Genomic DNA, 14,995 nt, shown 5'->3' on the forward strand with positions numbered 1-14,995 from the left:
GTACATACATTCATACAAACATACATATACATGTACGTGCATACATACGTACATACATATACATGTGATTACATAGGTGTAAAACAAGGTAGATACAATAGTACTCGAATATCACAGAGTAAACATTATTTTATTGAAGCTGAAAAAACTTCACAACTATTAGTGAGAGTTTCACGTTACCGCTCATCGGGTAGTAGTAAGAATTTGGTCTCACCGCAGTCTAATGAACAGTTGTGGGAAACTCGGAGTAACAGTTTGTAAAACTTTTCTTATTTTTTTCTCAGCTTCAATAATATAGCTTATATTTACATGTGTACACAAACGTATTTCACACACTCATATATATTTTTATAGTAATTTTATTGACTGTAACCTGAAAATTTTGATAGTGGTTCGCCTCGTGAGAATGTGATTTGTACACAGATTCTACTGTTTATGTGTATGGGTCTTTCTATGTTTGAGTCGGCTGCTGTGTACGAAGTAGGAGGAGTTGTTTCTCGTATATGCACGAAGATGCTTAGATCGGGCAGTAACCATCATGGACGCAACCAAATGTTGGATATAAGATTCCAATTCTTGATATATTTATTAGTTATATCATTGTAATTTACTTAACTGAGGAAAAATTCTACAGAGTCTGTGTTTGTGCCTGTATGTGTGTAAAAAATGCATATGTGTATATCTAATCTTCCAGTAGCTTTATTTCTTTTTAAATTTAATTGCAATTTGTGTGTATACAAAAAAAAACAAAAAAAAAACTATACCTCACAACTGAGATAACAGTCTCAATATCTAAATCGACCAGCTCTTAACAGATACATCATTTATTGACCATAAAACCAGGATATGAAGCTGTGAACTCAGTGAGATTGAAATTAGGAAGCAAACGGACGTAAATATATATGGCAATTTATACCCAGTTATGGGCATGCTTAGACACACACACACACACACACACACACACACACACACACACACACACACACACACACACACACAGATTTCCTATGTATATAACAGTAATTTCAATAAAATTATGTAATGAATTACAGGACATTGGTCATAACATGATATAGTCATAGATGTACAAGAAAAAACACAAGATGACCACGTATGGGTAACTAGCTCGTGTCTTTGGAACATGTTTTTGCTCGTGTGCTCACACGCATACACATACACACATGCACGCACACATAGACTAGTCTCACACTAGTGATTAGAATATTTCATATCATACTTGAATTTATATCTGCAATTTAAGTAACCAAAACTAACAGAATCTCTACGATCGCAATGAACTTAAAGAAAACTGGATCCAAATAATATCTAAATGTTCACAACAACCGCATTGATAAGGAGTTAATAAGGGAGCAAATGTATAGTTACGTATTAATCTTCATCAAGCAACTCATTGGTTTGATCAATATTTTATGAGTGGAATATGGCAGACGGAAACTCTTAAGAAACCACTTGTATGTATGTATCAAAAGGATCGAAGGCCTTTTCCGAACCAAAGGCTCATAATGCCAGTTTCCAGGATTCTGTGGGGGTACATATTCTCTACTGGACTGGGCATTGGTTTGTTGTAGGATTACTCATTTTTGTCAGCTGTGTGGACCGGAGTAAAGTAAAATGAAGGTTTTTGCTCAAGAATGCAATGCATCACCTGCCTCATGAATCGAAACCTCAATCTTCCGATTATGAGTGCAATAGTCTAACCACTAAATCACGTGTCTTCACGTATGTATGTAAACATGCAAACACGTTATATGCCTTTGACATAGCATCATCGGTTAAAATAAAGCAATTGAGTAAAAATGTTTTCGTTGATTCAGTAACAAAAACACTAAGATTGGTTAAGCAGTTCAAAAAGTACAGCTAAGTACAGCTTCTAGAGAGACTTGAAAGGCAGGGGATGAACGAGTTCGATAGGTATCAGTAAGATTGAGTGAAAGCAGAACGCTTGCAAAATTCTTGATCAGAACGCCTGCATTGGATGTTATAAAAGTTGAGCCTCCACTAGCACTTAAAAACGATGAGCATGTGCCATATGCGGAGAAGGATTTACAGACGGGTTGCCAAAATAATAGCAATGATAGAATTTTGTTGCACACTATTATCTACTAAACCGGCAAACAAGTTGTTAAATGCTTTCAAACATAGAACAACCTGGCGGGATCATTGCACACACCCGTCTCAAATATGATGACTGGCAGGCAAGCTCTGACGATTGAGCTCATGGTTTGTGGCTCTCACTCGTGTGGTACCGGATTAACCTATTGTTGCTCACGCTTTTTTTAAAATATCATATCACTTCTTATTTTACTTACTTTTTATACTTGTTTCCGTCATTATAGTGCGGCCATGCTGTGGCACTACCTTGAGGAACATTTAATTGAATGAATCGACCCAGGTACTTACATATTTTTAAGCCTTGTACTTATTTCATCACCTTTTTTGCCGAACCTCTTATGTTACGGGGACGTAAACACAACATACCAGTTATCAAGCGATGGTAGAGGACAAACAGTGACACAAAGACACTTGCACACACATGCATCTATATGTCTATATCTATCTATACAGGCACACACACAAAGACACATGCACACAGATGCATCTATATGTCTATATCTATCTATAGAGGCACACTCACACACACACAAAGACACATGCACACACATGCATCTATATGTCTATATCTATCTATAGAGGCACACACACACACAAAGACACATGCATCTATATGTCTATATCTATCTATAGAGGCACACACACGCACAAAGACACATGCACACACATGCATCTATATATCTATATCTATCTATAGAGGCACACACACTTGCATACATACATTCATTCATACATACATACATACATACATACATACATACATACATACAAACATACATACATATAAATCCACTCACAAGGCTTTAGTCGGTTAGGGTATATAGTAATAGAGACTTTTCCAAGGTGTCACGCAGTGGGACTGAACTAGGAACCATGTGGTTGGGCAACAAACTTCTTATTACACACCCATCTCTGCGCTTCTCATAATGTTTCAATTTTGTAATGCTTTGAAGGCGGCGCGCTGGCAGAAACGTTAGCGCGTCGGACGAAATGCTTAGCGGTATTTCGTCAGCCGTTACGCTCTGAGTTCAAATTCCGCCGCGGTCGACTTTGCCCTTCATCCTTTCAGGTCGATAAATTGTGTACCAGTTATGCACTGGGGTCGATGTAATCGATTTAATCCCTTTGTCACTCCTTGTTTGTCCCCATGTTTAGCCCCTTGTGGGCAATAAAGAAATAAGAAATGCTTAGCGGTATTCTGTTCTTAGTTCGAATTCGCCTCAGGTCGACTTTGCCTTTCATCTTTTCGGAGTCGATAAATTAAGTACCAGTAGCGTACTGGGTCGATCTAATCGACTGGCACCCCACAAAATTTCGGGCATTGTGCCTAGAGTAGAAAAGACTTTTGTAATGCTTTGATTGTTCTGTATATTTGCTTGATATAGACATACATAGACACACACACACGCATTCTCTTTTTGCCTTTCACACTTCTTTATATAATTTTGCTTTGTTCACGTCTTCAAGTCTTTGTAAGCTAAACGTCAGGTATATATTGTATGTGTGTATATACCTTTGTGTGAATTATATTCTACTTTTCTTTCTTTCTTCTTCTTCTTCTTCTTCTTCTTCTTCTTCTTCTTCTTCTTCTTCTTCTTCTTCTTCTTCTATTCATCATTGTTGTTGTCGTTATTGTTGTTGTCGTCGTTGTTGTTATTACCGAGTTCAAATCCTGACGAGGTCATCTTTGCCTTTCATCCCTTTGGAGGTTGGTAAAATAAGTATCAGTAGAGGACTAGGGTCGATGTCATCGACTCAACCCCATTCCCGAAGCTTCTGACCCCGTGCCAAAATCTGAAGCCATTATTATTATTATTGTTGCTGTTGCTGTTGTTGTTGTTGTTGTTGTTGTTATTATTATCATTATTACTTTTTTTTATTCCTTTTGCTTGTCTCCGGTTTTACTGAATAGTCTGTTACATGTCTGCTTAGTAACACTAATAACAGGTTATATTATAAGTCAACAGCGCTTGAAACCACGTAATCTCCATTTCCAGATCACGAGCGCAAACGTCATGATTCTCCCATTACTAAACGCTTCATTATGGCGATCGAAGGTTCTTCTTAAGTTATGATGGAAATTGTCAGGTGGACTGATGTTTTGAATAATGTAGGCGTTTCGCTTCACAGCTCATCGAACTGCAAAGTCGAACATAGTTCAAGTCAGTCATTAGTATCATACTTGCAAGTTCTATAGACATTCGACGAAGCGTTTCATTTACACACAACATATTTAATGGAATCTATAATCAGAGACCAACGTTCAACCCAACCCACAACGGCAATAGAGCTAATTATATTCATTCTTTTTCATTTGTTATCTCTTGCTTCTATCTTTTTCTGACCTTCTCTTGCCGCTTCCTTACATTTTTCTCTCAATTTACATTCTCCTTCCCTTACATTCTCTTTCATAAGCGTGAGTGTCTTGTTTTGTGCCTGCGTAGCTAAATTTTCTTTTCTCTCTGTTTCTCGCATTCAGACACATTATAATGTTTATGTGTGTGTATGCATTCAGACACATTATATGTTTAAGGCGGCGCGCTGGCAGAATCGTTAGCACGCCGGGCGAAATGCTTAACGGTATTTCGTCTGCCGCAACGTTCTGAGTTCAAATTCCGCTGAGGTCGACTTTGCCTTTCATCCTTTCGGGGTCGATTAAGTAAGTACCAGTTACGTACTGGGGTCGATGTAATCGATTTAATCCCTTTGTCTGTCCTTGTTTGTCCCCTCTATGTTTAACCCCTTGTGGGCAATAAAGAATTATATATGTTTGTGTGTGTGTGTGTGTGTGTGAATATCTGTGTTTTCGTGTGTATGTATGTGCACAGGCTTAAATATAGCAATGTTTTATGTTCAAATGTATATCAATACAAAACTGTATACACTCATAAATATATAGTTTATAAGAAGTTGTATGTATATATGAGCACGAACATGCACACGCGAAGACAAACACACATATATATGTGCGTATCTTTGCGTACACAGACATACATATATGCATACATACATACGCACACCACACACATACTCACACACACATATATGGGTAGATAGTGAGAACAAGAGGAGAGAGAGAAAGATAAAGAGCAGGAGAGATTGAGAAAGAGAACGATCCATGCATAAACACATAGACATATAAACACACAAATGCACACGCAAATATATACGCACATACATGTGAGATTACGTTTTATATTAAAGATACAAATATATTATACTCACTCTGGTGAACAACAAAATGCCTAGCAGTTTTTCTTCCGGCTCCGCACCTCAAGCGTTCAAATCCCATCATGGTCATCTTTGTCATTTTCAGATCATTTTGAGGGTCTCTAAAATACGTACGAATTGTACAGTGGAGTCGATGACTAGCCCCATACAATAAAATTCCAGGCCTTAGGCCTATGTTATTATTATTAGAGTCGGTAGCGCGCTGGACGAAATGCTTAACGGTATTTCGCCCGTCGCTATGTTCTGAGTGCAAATTCCGCCGAGGTCGACTTTACCTTTCATCCTTTCGGGGTTGCGTACTGGGTTTCGGGGATGCGTACTGGGGTCGATGTAATCAGCTAGCCCCTCCCCAAAACATTCTGACCTTGTGCCTAGAGTAGAAAAGATTATTGTTATTATTATTATTATTATTATTATTATTTTATGTTTGACTTTTGTTTTGCATTTGTACAAGTTGGATCCAAGTCTCACCCAGAGACCTCAAGAGGCAACAAGTTAGAAGTTCATGTAGGTGTTATGCCTAGGGTACCATATATTTGGATTTGTACAGTTTTGTTCAAGTAATGTTTAAGAAACCATTATTATTATTATTATTATTATTATTATTATTATTATTATTATTATTATTATTATTATTATTATTATTATTACTACTATTATTATCATTATTATTATTTTTTTTTATTGTTATTATTATTATTATTATTATTATTATTATTATTACTATTATTATTATTATTATTATTATTATTTTTATTGTTATTATTATTATTATTATTATTATTATTATTATTATTATTGAAGGCGGTGGGCTAGTAGAATAGTCAGCACGTTGGTGGGCAAACTGCTTATGGTATTTCACCCGTCTATACGTTCTGAATACAAATTCTGTCATGGTCAACTTTGCCTTTCATTTCTTCAGGGTTGATAAATTAAGTACCAGCGAAACATTGGGGTAAATGTAAACGACTAGTCCCCTCCTCCCAATTTTAGACACACACACACACACACACAAACATATATATGTAATATATGTATATATTTATAGAAATGCGTGTATGTATGATATACATACAATATATACAAACATATTCACGTACTTATATACAAACATATATATATATATATATATATATATATATATATATATATATATATATATACATATACACGCATATATACATATGGATGCATGCATCCATGTATACATGCACGCATAAGTATGTAGATATACACACACATACCTATATACAAATAAATAAATAAATAAATAAATATATAAGAAGGAAGGAAACAAAGGACCACTGATGAGGTCACAGAAGTGTGACGAAAGAACTCTGGCCGAAATAAGATTAAGATTAATGTAATATAAAGCTATATATATATATATATATATATATATATATATATACATACATGTCATACATGTTAAAATATACATGCTTATGTATGCATATGTATGTACATATGTGTGCATGTGTGTAGGGGTTAAATAACATTTTTGCAACTAATAAATTAACAACAATTAAAAAAGACTAAAGCTTTGAAATTATATTGTTTAGGATGACTGTTTCTAAGTCGCCTTTTTTCCTGAATTTGTAAATAACGAGGCAAAGATTGAAGAAACGAATGTCAACTAGTACTTTCACACAGACCTCGATTCCGCATATTACACTTAAACAAACATGACATTTTTATTCCTATTTGTTCAGGAGGTAAGGTTTCTAAAACATAAAGTAATGTTTCAAGTAAAACCAGCTCATCTCTGAAAAGACTTCAAAAGTATTCCGTCTTTGGTTCGTATATTCTGAGATCTAACTAAGACGTTTATCTGCGCACAGAAGCAGACTATTATTATTGATTGATCTGTTTCTCTCTTTGTTTCTTCTAAGACTCTTCCGAATTTCTGGTGGAGCCGCTGGTATCGATCGAAAGAGGTGCATAAGCGAATTAGAAAATGATTGCAGCTGAAAAAATAGTTGAGAAATTTAACGGATTCGTCCGGACAGCTTGACTCTAATGGCTGCCTTGCTAATGCCGTTTAGCTGACGTTGGGCAAGTTTCTCCCAGATAAGAAAAACAGAACATTCCTGTCTCTACGATCGTTCAGCTGATCTGCTTTTCTCGAATTGTTCTACATTTGTACGTTTAAATCTACACATAGATATTTCCTTTTTCTGATTATTACCACGCCATACACTTTCTCCCTCTCGCTCGCTCTATTTTCTTTATCTTTATTTATCCCTCACACACAGACATACGCTCATATATACACAATCATATACACGTACATATATATATGTGTGTGTGTGTGTGTGTGAATATATACATACATATATATGCGTGTGCGTGCGTGCGTGTGTGTATGAGAGAATGTGTATGTGTGTGTGTGTATATACACATACACAGTTATTTACATTGAGATATTGCATGCAAAAATATGCACGTGTGTGCGTATGCACATATGTTTGCGTATGCGCTTTCTTCCACATGTCATTCGACTATTGCACTCATATCCACGAGTTTTTGTTTTCAATCATGTCACCGTTATTATTTTCTTCTTGATTTTCTACTATTTTTTCTTTCATAAAAGGAAACGTTTATACAGATGCACACACACAACGACACACAAACATGTCTCCCCATTTTATACTTACAATGATGCTAAGTATGAATTCTTTTAGTTGTTTCGGTCATTTGACTGTAAATTTGAAAGATTTCAGTCGAACAAATCTACCCCAGGACTTATTTTTTAAGCCAAGTACTTATTCTATCGGTCGGTTTTGCCGAACCACTCGGTTATGGGGACGTAAACACAGCAACACCGGTTGTCAAGTGGTGATGTTGGACAAATACAGACACAAATACAAATACACATACAGTTATATACATACAAGCATATATATATATATATATATACATATATATATATATATATATATATATATATATATATATATATATATATATATATATATATATATATATATATATATATATATATATATACATATATATACGACGGGTTTAATTCAGTTTCCGTCCACCAAATTCACTCACAAGGCTTTGGTCGACCCAAGGCTATAGTAGATGACACATGCTAAAAGTGCCACGCAGTAGAACTGAACCTAAAACCATGTGCTTGGGAAGCAACATCCTTACCAAACAGTCATAACTACGCCTGCGCCTGCGCCTGAATGTTTACCTCTCCTTTTTAGGAACATGTATATCTGAATATGAACATATCCCAGCGATTCAACGTTGGTTATGTGTCGATGATTATTTATATGTTTATGCAGATATACATATATGTCAAGGCTTAGTGGCTAGGGTATACGGCACACGATTGTAATGTCATGAGTTCGATCCCCGACGGCGCGTTGTGCTTTAGAACAAGACACTTTATTTCATGTTGCTCTAGTCCTCTCACCTGGCAAAAATGAGGTGTACCTATATTTTAAAGGGCCAGCTTTGTCACGTTCCGTGCCATACCGAATCTCCCCGAGACCTACGTTAAGGGTACACATGTCTGTGGAGTGCTCAGTCACTTGCACATTAATTTCACGAACAGGCCGTTAAATTGATCGTATCAACTGGAACACTCATCGTCGTAACCGACGGTGTACCAGTTTATATGCACATGTATATATATATATATATATATATATATGCACATACATAGATATACATACATATATATACAGAAATATATATACACATATATATATATATCTTTATTTATTTATATTTATGTTTATATTTATATTTATATACACACACATACATCCATCATACATATTTGTGAGTCTGTATGTATATTTATGCATAACATGGCGCGTATCAGACGTATTGAATTAAAACTTTGCATTTTAGAAACCATCGCTGTCAAATTAATTATATATTACAATAATTACAATTTAATAAATTAAGTAGAAGAATGTAAATACATCCCCGTTATGATTTACAGAAATGGGGGAAGGTGGGGGACCTCCCTGATGAGCCGTTTCATAATTAGTTGATCGATCAGCATATGTCTTTCCTAGCATTGAGAATTTGCTCATACAGTACTTAGTAAGTGACTTGTCACTGTAAATGATATCAGAATTAGCAGTTTCTGCTTTATTCTCCTCGTCCTTAATTAAACGATATTTATTTATGCACAAGATGCCCTAGAAATCCCAAATCTTTCCATAACGACCAGCTGACCTTCCTCTCAAATCGCTCTAGTATGAATTAAAAACAAAATAGCCAAAGAGAGAGTCCGTGGGAGGATCCCTTGGTGATAAATGCGGACAGACTTAAATGTCTAGCGTAAATAACCAGGTTTCCAATTCTTCGTTAGTTTGCATAGATCCATAGTTTGTCATTCAGGTGGTTTGTCAATCAGGGGAGGGATACGGAATATACAAGACGATATAAATTTGGATATTTGATGTCACATGGCCAAATGTACATGGGTTTATTAGCATTTTCAGATTTATAATTTTGAATATCATACTGAAGAGTTGAAATGAATTTTTATAAAATTCTAATCACGAAACGTCATACATGATTAACTAACGGCAGTTTGTTTTCGTTTATTTTTCTTCCGTTGTTCTATGTCAGCCATGAATATCGCTATCCGTTGGAGACTTAATTGTAGTTAGAATTAGTAGTTTTAACTGCTATTTCTAAATTTTCGGTTTGTTGGTGAAGCAGCCTCTGCTGATCCCTATATGTTTATAATTATAAATGTTTTACCGATAAAGGATTTTTGCATACTGAACTACTTGGCAAAATTGTTAATTATTAATTTATTAAATAATTAACAATTCCTTGCCCTATATATATATATATATATATATATATATATATATATATATATATATAGGTGTGTGCGTGTGTGTGTGTGTGCCTCTGTGTGTATGTATGTAAAGACATATATATAATTATCCCTCTATCAATATATATATATATATATATATATATATATATATATATATATATATATGAGAGAGAGAGAGAGAGAGAAAAGAGAGAGAGAGAGAGAGAGAGAGATAGAGAGAGAGAGAGAGGAGGGAGAAATATTAGAGAATGGCCTGAACAATGGTCTGTATTAATAATCCCTACAGATATTTCGAAGCCTTTTTACATATATGGTATGTTGGTGAGATGTTATACATAACATATTGTTTAATCGCAACCATCTACCAAAGGTGTAAGATGCACTTCTTGAAGTGATTGTTTTAAATAACTCCTTCGTTAGATCAAATTGTCATTTCACTCATTGAGAAAATGAATATCCAAAGCAGTGTTTTAACTTCAGCAATTTGCAGACAAAACCCACAGGTATCGATGACATCTGGTATAAACCTTGGCCGAGTTTTGCATGGCATACCACAGGGCTTTTACTGGAATCTTTATATATATATATATATATATACACGCATACACACATATTTACTTTAATGTTTGTTTTTATGGCATAACAAAAACAACTTTATTAAATAAAACGAAAACACAAAAATATAAATTTACTATTAGCGTATATACAGATATCTGTTTATGTATATATATATATATATATATATATATATATTTCTATGTATATATGTGTGTGCGTGTGTGTGTGAGTGTGTGTGCATGTGTGTGCGCGTGTGTTGCATTCAAACATGCATACATACATGCATACATACATACATACATAAGCATGCATGTATATATGCATGTATCTTGAACAGATCACGCTCGCGCTTGGACAACAATGTATCTGCACGTGTGCATGCATTTGATTCCATGCACAATGAGAAACACAGTCATGTGGAGAGAAAGAGACAGAGTTATTGAGAGAGCGAGAGAGATGAAGAGACACAGAGACAGAGACAGAGAGAGTGAGAGTTTGTATGTATGCGTGAAAGACAGAGAAACTGACCGGAGTGTGTGTGTTAGCAAGCAATTATGTGAATAGATATGTGCACATGTGTATGGATGCATGTGCACGCCTGTGCATTGGGATGTGCGTGAGCGTATGTTTCTGTGCATACATGTGCGTTTGTATGTTCGTTAACTGAGACAGAGAGAGAGAGCGAAAGAGACAGAGCGAAAGAGACAGAGACAGACAGACAGACATACAGACAGACAGGCAGACAGAAACAAAGATGAAACTAATAATACATCATTATCAATTCATAGACATATATACGAAGTTGAATATTTTGTGAGCGACTATCTAAGGCAATAGCATATAGTTCCTTTATTTTGCGTGATGTTTCCACATGTCTTAAGGCTTCCTCGTTGTTATATATATATGATTTCATGATTTCATATCACATTTCCGTCTCGCTAGAAGGGGTAAACATTTTTAACAATATTTCTAGATTTATATTCAGTTTTGTCATTACCAGAAAGTGAAACACTTCAACGTAAGTATAAACATTAAAGTCATCACAGACCGACACACAAACATGTACACACAATAAACAATACAGACATCAAAATATCGATTTTTATATGCATATATGTGTGTGTGTGTGTATGACTGTGCATGCGTGTTTGTGTGTGTTTCTGTGTATGTCTGTAAGCATACATATACATATATATATATATATGTATGTATATATATATATATATATATATATATATATATATATATATATATATATATATATATATATATATATATATATATATATATATATATATATATATATATATATATATATATATATATATATATATATATATGTATATATATATATATATATATATATATATATATATATATATGTATGTATATGTATATGTATATATACATATATATTTTATATCATATATATATATATATATATATATATATATATATATATATATGTATATATATGTATGTATATATATACATATATTATATATATACATATATATATATATATATATATATATATATATATATATATATATATATATATATATATACATATATATATTATGTGTGTATATATATATATATATATATATATATGTGTATGCATATATGTATGTATGTATGTATGCATGCATGTATGTATGTATGTATGTATGTATGTATGGTATATTTATATATTCTATGCATTCTTAGTTACTGTAAAAGCAGTAAAATATGGCATCAATACATCCAGTATATTACAAGGGCAACATTTATGAAATCGGAAAAGTGAAATTAATGATGATGGCAGAATAATGTGAAATCAGGAATTGGTAAAACGAAATTAAATACTCAGTGTTTTGTCAACTGCATACTTGTTTCAACTATTTTTAGTTCAAACTAATCTTCATTTCTTTCATTGGTAGAAAGCGATATATTGTTATGAAGCGAATATTGTAAATTATTTCAAGTATATTAGGTAAACAGATGAATAGATAGATAGACAGACAAACAGACAGACAGACAAATAGATAGATAGATAGATAGATAGATAGATAGATAGATAGATAGATAGATAGATAGATAGATAAAGCTCTGTGTGTGTGGCTTTCAAGCAACCAGCGCACAAGTTACAAATCTCCATAACCTACTTAATAGACAATTTTCTGTTACATACGGACGAAATGTTTTTAGTTTGGAAAATATTAACTAGAATAAGTTCCTGTTAATTGCTTAGTGAACTTTCAATTAATGCAAGGTTTCGAGGACAGTTCTTTCAGTTAATCAAATTATTGTCGTTAGATTTCCTCGTCAAATACTTTTCATCAACGGTACACTTTGTCTGTCGTGTACAACATCGCACTTTTACTAGATTTATTATGTAATTCACTCCTGCCAAGAAAGCTAAAACGGAAATAGAAGCGCTCACTTTTGAGAAATGATTGTATAATAATAGAATTTTATTTTCTGACATTCAATATAATTTCATAACGAAATCTTAAATGTGATAAAATAACGAATATAAAATAGAGGAAGCATGTCTTTGGGAGATGTAAAACACCTGGCGAAATTTTGAAGCCATAAACTAGAAGTCTGCTTCTGTTTGAGTATCATTATACACCGGATGTTCTACAATACTGTTCAGGAAATTGTCTTTTTATTTTCTTGTTCAAGAATAATGCTAACAGAACACTGTGCTTTAATGAAAGGGTTACTGTTCAAAGTAAATTACCTATAACGAAACATACTTTGCCACACTGCGTGTTAGCGAATCAATGTCCATATTACATTTCTATGTGTTTACTGGCAGTAAGAATATTTTACTTCAGCTGATGTAAAAATAATATCGACAAAATAGATTGTATTCTCGGGTCATGTTCTTGACAAATTATTGTGTTCCCTTTTATTCATTTTCTTTCATTACTTTGGGGTTAATATAGTTGAAACGTATGAAAATTACTCAAACGTTCACTTTAGAAACGTTGTTGATATTCCGCTAATATATACTAATGTATTTGTACCGCACAGCATGGAGTGGCTGCGTGGTAAGAGGTTTGTTTCTCAACAACATGGTTCCAGGTTCAGTCCCACTGCGTGGTACCTTGGGCAAGTGTATTCTACTATAGCAAAAACCTTGTGAGTGGATTCGGCAAACGGTATCTGAAAGAAGCTCGTCGTGTATATATACGTGTGTACGTGTACGTGTGTGTGTGTGTGTGTGTGTGTGTGCACGTGCACGTGTGTGTTATTGTCTCCCAACCCACCCACCTACCTCCGCTTGACAACCAGTGTTGGTCTGTTTATGTCCGCATTTGGTTGAACTTGAACTCACAACTGCAGTGGATGAAATAGAGTAGCTGCACCAGGAAGTGACGGATTCTAAAACAAAGGCGTATTATACTTAATTCGATATATTTATTTTCCCCTTATGAATAATATAAATAATATAATGTAAATAATGGTTTGTCTATAAAACAATGCCATCGAATTCACCCTATAGTTTATCAGTCAATTAATCTTAAGAATAAATATGTCGATAATAGATTTATGTCTTCGATTTCGTTCCAGACATTAGATACGTAGGCCGCAGCAGAATAATATTATAGATCTCCAGCAAGGAGTTGTTACTCACAAACAGATGCAGATACCAGTTTTAATCTCTGAAAACAAGAGTGCTAATCATCTGTAGTAGGACGCTCGTATTAAATAAAAGAGAGCTTAATTCGATTCTTGCTATCACGTAGTTGTTTTCAGAAGGATATCTTCCAAGAGTCTGGAATTGTCAATCAACATATCATGCATTTTCACATCAACTCAACGTAAAACGTATTTTAGTTTGGATATTTATTATTAATCTATTGTATATTTGCTATTGGAATCTCCGTATCTGTTTTTCCCTGACACTAATCATGAATTGAGGAAGGTATGTACAGATATAAAGTAATATACTATAGTATCTTTTGACCATTATTTCTCATTGCTAGAAATTTATTTTACTGTTGTTTTGTCTACTACTTCGCATGTCCATCTATTGTCCGACACAACCATGAATAGTTTCCTGTAACAAAAGTCCACATTTGTTCCTCGGCTGGAGTTAGAGAAAAGATCAATCTATTTTCTTTTCTTTTCATCTACCTCTGTAATACATTCATTGCAATTTTCCCACTTCACACAAGGGTCTGCTCACATTAGTGGAAATGTGAACAGAGGCAACTGTTTAATGCATGTCCCACAGGGGATCGTCTACATCAA

The 14,995-nt window shown here is 34.1% G+C and overlaps 1 long non-coding RNA gene across 1 annotated transcript in view; it reads left to right on the forward strand.

The window, feature by feature from the left end:
* LOC149133747 (uncharacterized) overlaps positions 1-14,470 on the forward strand; it is a 14,819-nt gene extending 349 nt beyond the window's left edge. Inside the window, exons 1-3 of the long non-coding RNA XR_016243297.1 lie at positions 1-253; positions 2,358-2,413; positions 14,312-14,470. The exon at positions 1-253 is cut by the window's left edge and continues 349 nt beyond it. This is a non-coding gene — a long non-coding RNA (uncharacterized LOC149133747). The remainder of the gene's footprint in view (positions 254-2,357; positions 2,414-14,311) is intronic.
* The last annotated feature ends 525 nt before the right edge of the window (positions 14,471-14,995 follow it).

Source organism: Octopus bimaculoides, chromosome 10 (assembly GCF_046866305.1).
Source record: "Octopus bimaculoides isolate indiv1 chromosome 10, ASM4686630v1, whole genome shotgun sequence".
Classification (NCBI taxonomy): Eukaryota; Metazoa; Mollusca; class Cephalopoda; order Octopoda; family Octopodidae; genus Octopus; species Octopus bimaculoides.